The sequence below is a fragment of the Fonticula alba genome, assembly GCF_000388065.1.
Source record: "Fonticula alba strain ATCC 38817 unplaced genomic scaffold supercont2.2, whole genome shotgun sequence".
NCBI lineage: Eukaryota > Rotosphaerida > Fonticulaceae > Fonticula > Fonticula alba.
Window position 1 is genome coordinate 2,341,783 of NW_009242972.1, and position 6,017 is coordinate 2,347,799.

Below are 6,017 nucleotides of genomic sequence, written 5' to 3' on the forward strand. Positions count from 1 at the left end.
CGCCAGTATCTTCTGCCCTGGCAAGACGCCGGGAATGGGAGCTTGTCGGGAGGCCAGCCGGCTGGCTGGCCAGGGCAGGGGGGGCGCGCTCGCCCCCACATCGGGCGTGCGGTCGCCGATGCATGCGAGCGTGAGAGCGCTCGAGCGTGTACGTACGCCGATGCATATGTATGTGCAACAGGTACATGGAGGCAACAGGCGATGGGGGGGGGGGTGCGCCCCAGCCGGCCGGCTCCCGAGGACCTGGGCCCGGGGCCCGGGAAGGCGGAGGGGGCGATGAGGAAGAGGCGTGGGGGGGGGGGGGGGGGGGGGCCGGCCGGGGTCGCTTCCATGCCCGGACTCAGGTGAGCCCCTGCGGCGCCCGGCTTGGGGCTGAATGGGCGCCCGCCGGCCGGGGTCACACACCGTCCTACGGCCATGCTCCGAGTGGGTGCCCTCTCCGGGAGTGCATGGGGGTGGTGTGCGCGCGAGGGCCGGCCGGTGGGCCCCCGGAACGCGCCGGCCCGGGAAGGCGGGGCCGGGGCCGGCCGAGTGGGCGTGGCCCCTGGCCCGGAACCTCGGATGACCGAGCCCGGGCATGCAAGGGGACATTATTTCCGTCTGCCCGTGTGCGCTGGCCCGGGGAGGGACTTCGGTGGTGGTGGTGGTGGTGGTGGTGGTGGTGGTGGCGGGGGCGGCGCGGGGGCGGCGGTGGTGAAACGCCCGGGCCCGTGCCAATAATGGCGGGGCTGACCGTTGCGCCGCCAGGCATGCGAGGCGGTGTGCGCGCGGCGGTCACCCTGGCTTAGGCCTGCCCTTGGCATGCGCGATCCGACGCGCAGCGTGGGGGCAGGCCCGGGCCTCTGGCGTGGGTCTCAAGCGCGACGGATCAGGGGGCGGGGATGCTGGCCGGGTGGGTAGGGGGGGGGGGGGGGAGATCGCGCGTGCGTCCGCACGCGGGCGGGCGTCGGTCTCAGACCCGGCATATCTGAGAGCTGCCGAAAGCGGCCGCCCGCCTCGGGCTCCTGGACAATCTGGTAACGGTTGCCCGGGTGCAGAGCGCCAGGCCGGCGAGGCCGGCTGCCGGTCCGCCCCCCTCCCCCCCCCCCCCTCCCGCCCCCCACGGTGGGCGCGCCGGCCCTGCTCCCGCCGCCCTTTCCCGGCCCGGTGTGCAGGCGGGGGCCGGCCGGCCGGCACGAGGGCAAGCACGCGAGGCACGGCTCCGCGGCGCCCTCCATGCCGGCTTCCCGGGCGGCTGGCCGCGCGCTGGAGGGCCCGGGGCCGGGGCCCGCGCGGCCCAACCCCGTCACCGGCGAAGATGGGAGCGTGAATGTCCATGGGCCAAATGTGCCCCGGGCCGAGCGGGGGGGGAGGGGGGGCGGGCGGCAGAGGGCGGGACTGTGCCAGCATGGGTGGGGCTGCCGGCGGCAGGGGAAACGAATCCGGCCACGGGCGGACGCATCTGTCAGCGTCTAGTGGCGCTGGCACGGGTCGAGATCCTGGCGAGTTGGCCCGCCACCGGCGAGCCGGCCGGCGCGGCCGGCGGGCAGACGCCCAGTCGGCGCAGTCTCAGAGAGTGGGAAACCCCGGCGGGTACCAGGGGCGGGGCGGAGGCCGGGAACGGGGGGCTGGCACGGCCGGGCGGCCGGGCGGCCGGGCGGCCGGGCGCCAGGGGGAGTGGGCCTGTTGACAAGAGAGCCCCCCTCGTCAGAGGGCGCCCCGCCGAAAGGGGCCAGACGCGCCGGCTGATATCGAGCCCGGCCGAGGACGTATGTGGGACACATGCGGCGGGCGGGCGGCCAGGCGGACGGGCGGGCTTGCTTGGGCCGGCGGGCCGCCCCGATGGCCGGCGGGGCGGCACAATGGGAAAAGATGCGCCCGCAGGATGGCCGACGCCCCGTCCTCATCGGCATATCCATTTAAATGGATATATTAAATGCCGGTAAGTATGGACGAGAGCCGTGCCGATTGTGCCGCGCCCCTGTGCTCTTCTTGTGCGCGCCTCCGCCCCCTTCCCCGGCTCACCCCTGGGGGGGAGACACATCCATGTGAGACGGGACGACCCGCGGGCGGGGCCGGGGGGGGGGGGGAGGAGAGAACGAGAGGGACAGAGCGAGAGGGACAGAGGGAGCATCAGATCTCACGATCATTTGCGGCGCACGAGAGGCCGCAGGGGCGGTGCGCGTGCGGGGGGCTGCGCGCGCGCACCGGGCCGGCGACGCCCCGGCGCCGGCCTCCCTCGCCCCCCGGCCGCGGGGCAGCCAACACACACACACACACACACACACACACATGTTAAGGGCCACGCCTCGGGCCTGGGGCACCCCGCGTGTTCCGGCGTTCCCTTCAGGGGCACTCTCCCGGGCTCCCCCTGCTCCGGGGGCCGGGCGCATCCACGCGAGAGGGGTGGGAGGCGGGGGCCGGGGATACTAGAGTCTTGAAGGGCCCTCGGCTCGCGCGGGTGGGCGGGGCCGGGCGGCATCGCGCGCCCAACGTGCCCCCCTCCCTGGCACTCATTAGCCGGAGTTGGTGGTACTCCAGGCTGCGCCCGGGCGGAGGGGTGCGTGTGTCCGTGTGTGTGTGTGTGTATACGTGCGGGCGAGCGTGTGGACGTGCGCGGGCGCGCCCCCAAACCAGGGCATGGCCCGGCCGACCTTATGCGCGACACGACGAGGGCCTCCCGGGGAGCAGGGGGCGGAGGGCCGCGCCCGCGGCCGCCACTCGCGCTTGCGCCCGGGCCCTTCACACATGCGCGTGCGCACCACCTGCACGACGGGGGGTGTCTTGAGGGCCGCGGGCCCTGTCATGCGTGTGTGTGTGTGTGTGTGTGCGCCGACGGCCGAACGCCGCGCCGGATCCGGGCGCGACCGGGCGCTTCCCCCTGTTTGCTTTTATTGCGCGGCGTCCGGCGCCCCGGGCAGCCCGGCGTGCATGCCGATGCCAGGGGACCGTCCGCAGGCGCCATGTTACGTAGCCCCGATCCAGGCCCTCTTGGCCTCGCGTGTGCCGCCGCCGGGAGGGCCCCGGGGACAGGGGGCTGCCAGGATCCGAGGCCGGGCCGTAGCTTACGGCATCATGCCGGCGCCACTTGCCCCCCCGAGGCCGGGTGAACTGGCCGGGCGGGGGGCCGCCGGTGGTGCTTCCGGGAGTTCACGCTGTGGGCCGACACAATCCCCGGCGCCCGGGGCACCGGGTACCGGGTCTCGGCTCTCCGAGGCACATTCCTCACCGGCTGACGCCCCCGTCTTGGTGTCGTCCCCGCCCCGTTCCCGCCCCTTCCCCCGGGGCCCCCGGGGGCGGGGGGAAGGGGGGGATCTCGGCTGCGGCATTCCCCAGCCCGGGGCGCCGGGCTCGCCGGTGGGCAGGCGAGAACGACGACGGGGCCGGGCGCCTGGCCCCTCATCGGGCAGGTGGGCCACCCGCGCCGGAGGGCCCCAGAGCGCGAGGGAGAGGAGGACGCCAGCGGGGCAACGCCGGAGCACCAACGAGAGGAAGAGGGACCGGCCGCCAATCGGGCCAGAGGGGGGCATCCGATCGTGCGGGCATTCGTTGCCACGTAAATGCGGCGGCCGCCGCGCGGGGCCAGCTGCCGCCGGGGTCTCGCGGGCCGTTCAGCGGAGAGGGCCCGACGTCGCGCCCCCCGTACGAAAGCCCGCTGGCCACAGGAGACCGAGGGCCGACCGGCGGGGGATGCACAGCGCTACGCCCACGCCCCACGCCCCACGCCCCACGCCCACAACACATACACCCGCACGGGCCTCTCCCAATGATGACCCCGGGCGGCCGGGAGACCCCTTGCGCGCGCGCGCGCGCGCGCGCGCACACGTAGCACCCCCGGCGCGGCGGCAGCAAAAACAACAACAACAACAAAAACAACCGCGAGAATCCCGGCGGCCGCGGCCGCAGCCGGCCGGCGCTGGGAACGAGAACTACCCCTTAGTCCAGGGCCGGAGTGGGCCTATATTGCGAGACACATAGCTCATCATAGCGGGCGACGGCTGGGGGCGGCCCCCTGGGGGCCGACGCCCCGCGGGGCCGGCAAAAAACGGCCACCGCGGCGCCGACAACGGCGGGCGCGGAAACTACCAACCTCCACGGCCCTGCCCCAGACACACAGCGGCGGCGGCGGCGCCGGCGGCGGCGCCGGTGCAGCGGCACGCCTGGAGGACCACAACCGGGCGGCGAGGGCGCCAGGCCCGGCGGGGGCGGAACAACCGACGGCGAGGGATGAAACCCGCCGGGCGCCCGTGCCCGGGGAGTTTCTTCGGGCCGCGCGCACCGCATCTCGCGCCATGAGCCGTGTCCGGAGTGGGGGCGGGGGGCGGGGGGCGGCGTCGACACCCGGGCCGGCCCTCCGCCCGGGCCCGGGCCGGCCCCGCGTATGACGATCCGAGCGGGGCGCCCCGCTCCGGCCGGCGTCCAATGTCGGATGCGGCACGGGGGCGGGAGCCGGCCCGATCACCATCGCGCGCGCCCTTCTCCAGGGGGGAGGGGGCGTCTTGGCAGCCTCTTGCGCGCCCTTGCGCCGGGTTTGCCGGACATGGTCGGGAGCGGGCGTTCGCGCGAACGGGCGAGCTGGTGCCGCCCCTGTCGCGCGGGCCCCGGGCGCCGCCCGGCCGCGCGAGGCCACCGCGTGTTGGGAGGGGCGCCTGCGTCCCGCCTCCCCGGCGCGGGTGGCTCCCCCCCCCCCCCGGCCCCGGGCCCCAGGCCTCTCTGCCCTGGGGGGCACTCGCGCCCGGCTCCCGCCCATCGCGGGAGGGTAACTGGCGGGGAAAGGCAGCCCCCGCCCCCGCCCCCGCCCCCGGTGGGGCGGAGGGCATCGGGTCCCCGCGCCCCCGGGAGCCCGCCCGGCGGGCCTAATAGCAGCGGCTCATTCCCGGGCCGCGGCGGCCCGGGAGGCCCCTGATGAGCCGGCGGCATGGGCGCGGCGCCCCCTGAGACCGGGGGGCGGAGTAGGGGCTTGTCCGCCTCTCCTCGGGAGCGCCGCCGGGCACACGGCCGGCACGCACCGCTTGTCATGCATGCATCCCCGTGCGGGTTGCCGCAGGTGGAAATGCGCGGCGTCCCTCGCGCGCCCCCTCGCCCTCCGAGGCACCGTCCCTTGGACCGGGATAGCTGCACACCGGCCCGGGGCCCCATGAGAGGTGTCAGCCTCTCTTCTGGACTTCACACTCGGGGGGGGGGGGAGGGGGGGGCGGCCGGCCAGCCAGGCGGCGGCCGGCCATGGGCATGCCCGCCCCTTTCGGAAGCCCCTCGCCCCGCCTCGCCCCGCCCCGCCCCCGGACCCTCCCGGCGTCCCTGCCGCCTCCAGGAACTCCGACGGGCGCCGCGGCCGGAGCCCCGGCGCTCCAACCACACAGCAGATGACATCCGCGCAGAGTGATGGGCAGCAGCCTCCGGCACGCCGGCGAAACCCGGCGGAGCCCGGCGCAACTCGGGCACGCATTTCCAATGGGCCGGCCCCGTCCCGCCCGCCCCTCGCCCCTCGCCCCTCGCCCCGCCCCGCCCCGCCCCGCCCCGGCCTCATCAGAGCCGGGGTTGGGAAGGAGTGCATGTTGGCAAGCTAGCCCCGAGAAGAGGCGACCGTGGTGGGGTTGGGCGCGCGACTGTGCGCCCCCCCAGGCGAGCGGGTCACTCACCACCCCGGGAGACACCCCAGCGGTACTGGGAACCGAGTCAGGGGGACCCGGGGCGGGCGAGGGGCGAGGGGTCGTCTAGACGCGCTGCCGGAGGACACACACACCCGCACCCGCACCCGCACCCGCACACGGCCTCCGGGGCGTGTACGGCCCCGGCCCCGCGCCAAGTAGCCGACGAGAAGGACAGCCAGACCGCGAGCATGGGCACCAAGGCTGGGACCCGGGCGGCGAGGGGGGGGCCGGAGCGCGTCCGCTCTCCCGGCGCCCCTCCGTCACCTACACTGGAACAAGCAGCCCCGCCGGCGCCCCTGCGCATCTCACCCCGATGGTCCCATGCCAAGTGTGTGGGCCCCGCGTGCCCACTTTTCCCCGGCCGCCCGCCCGCCCCCCCCCCCCCCC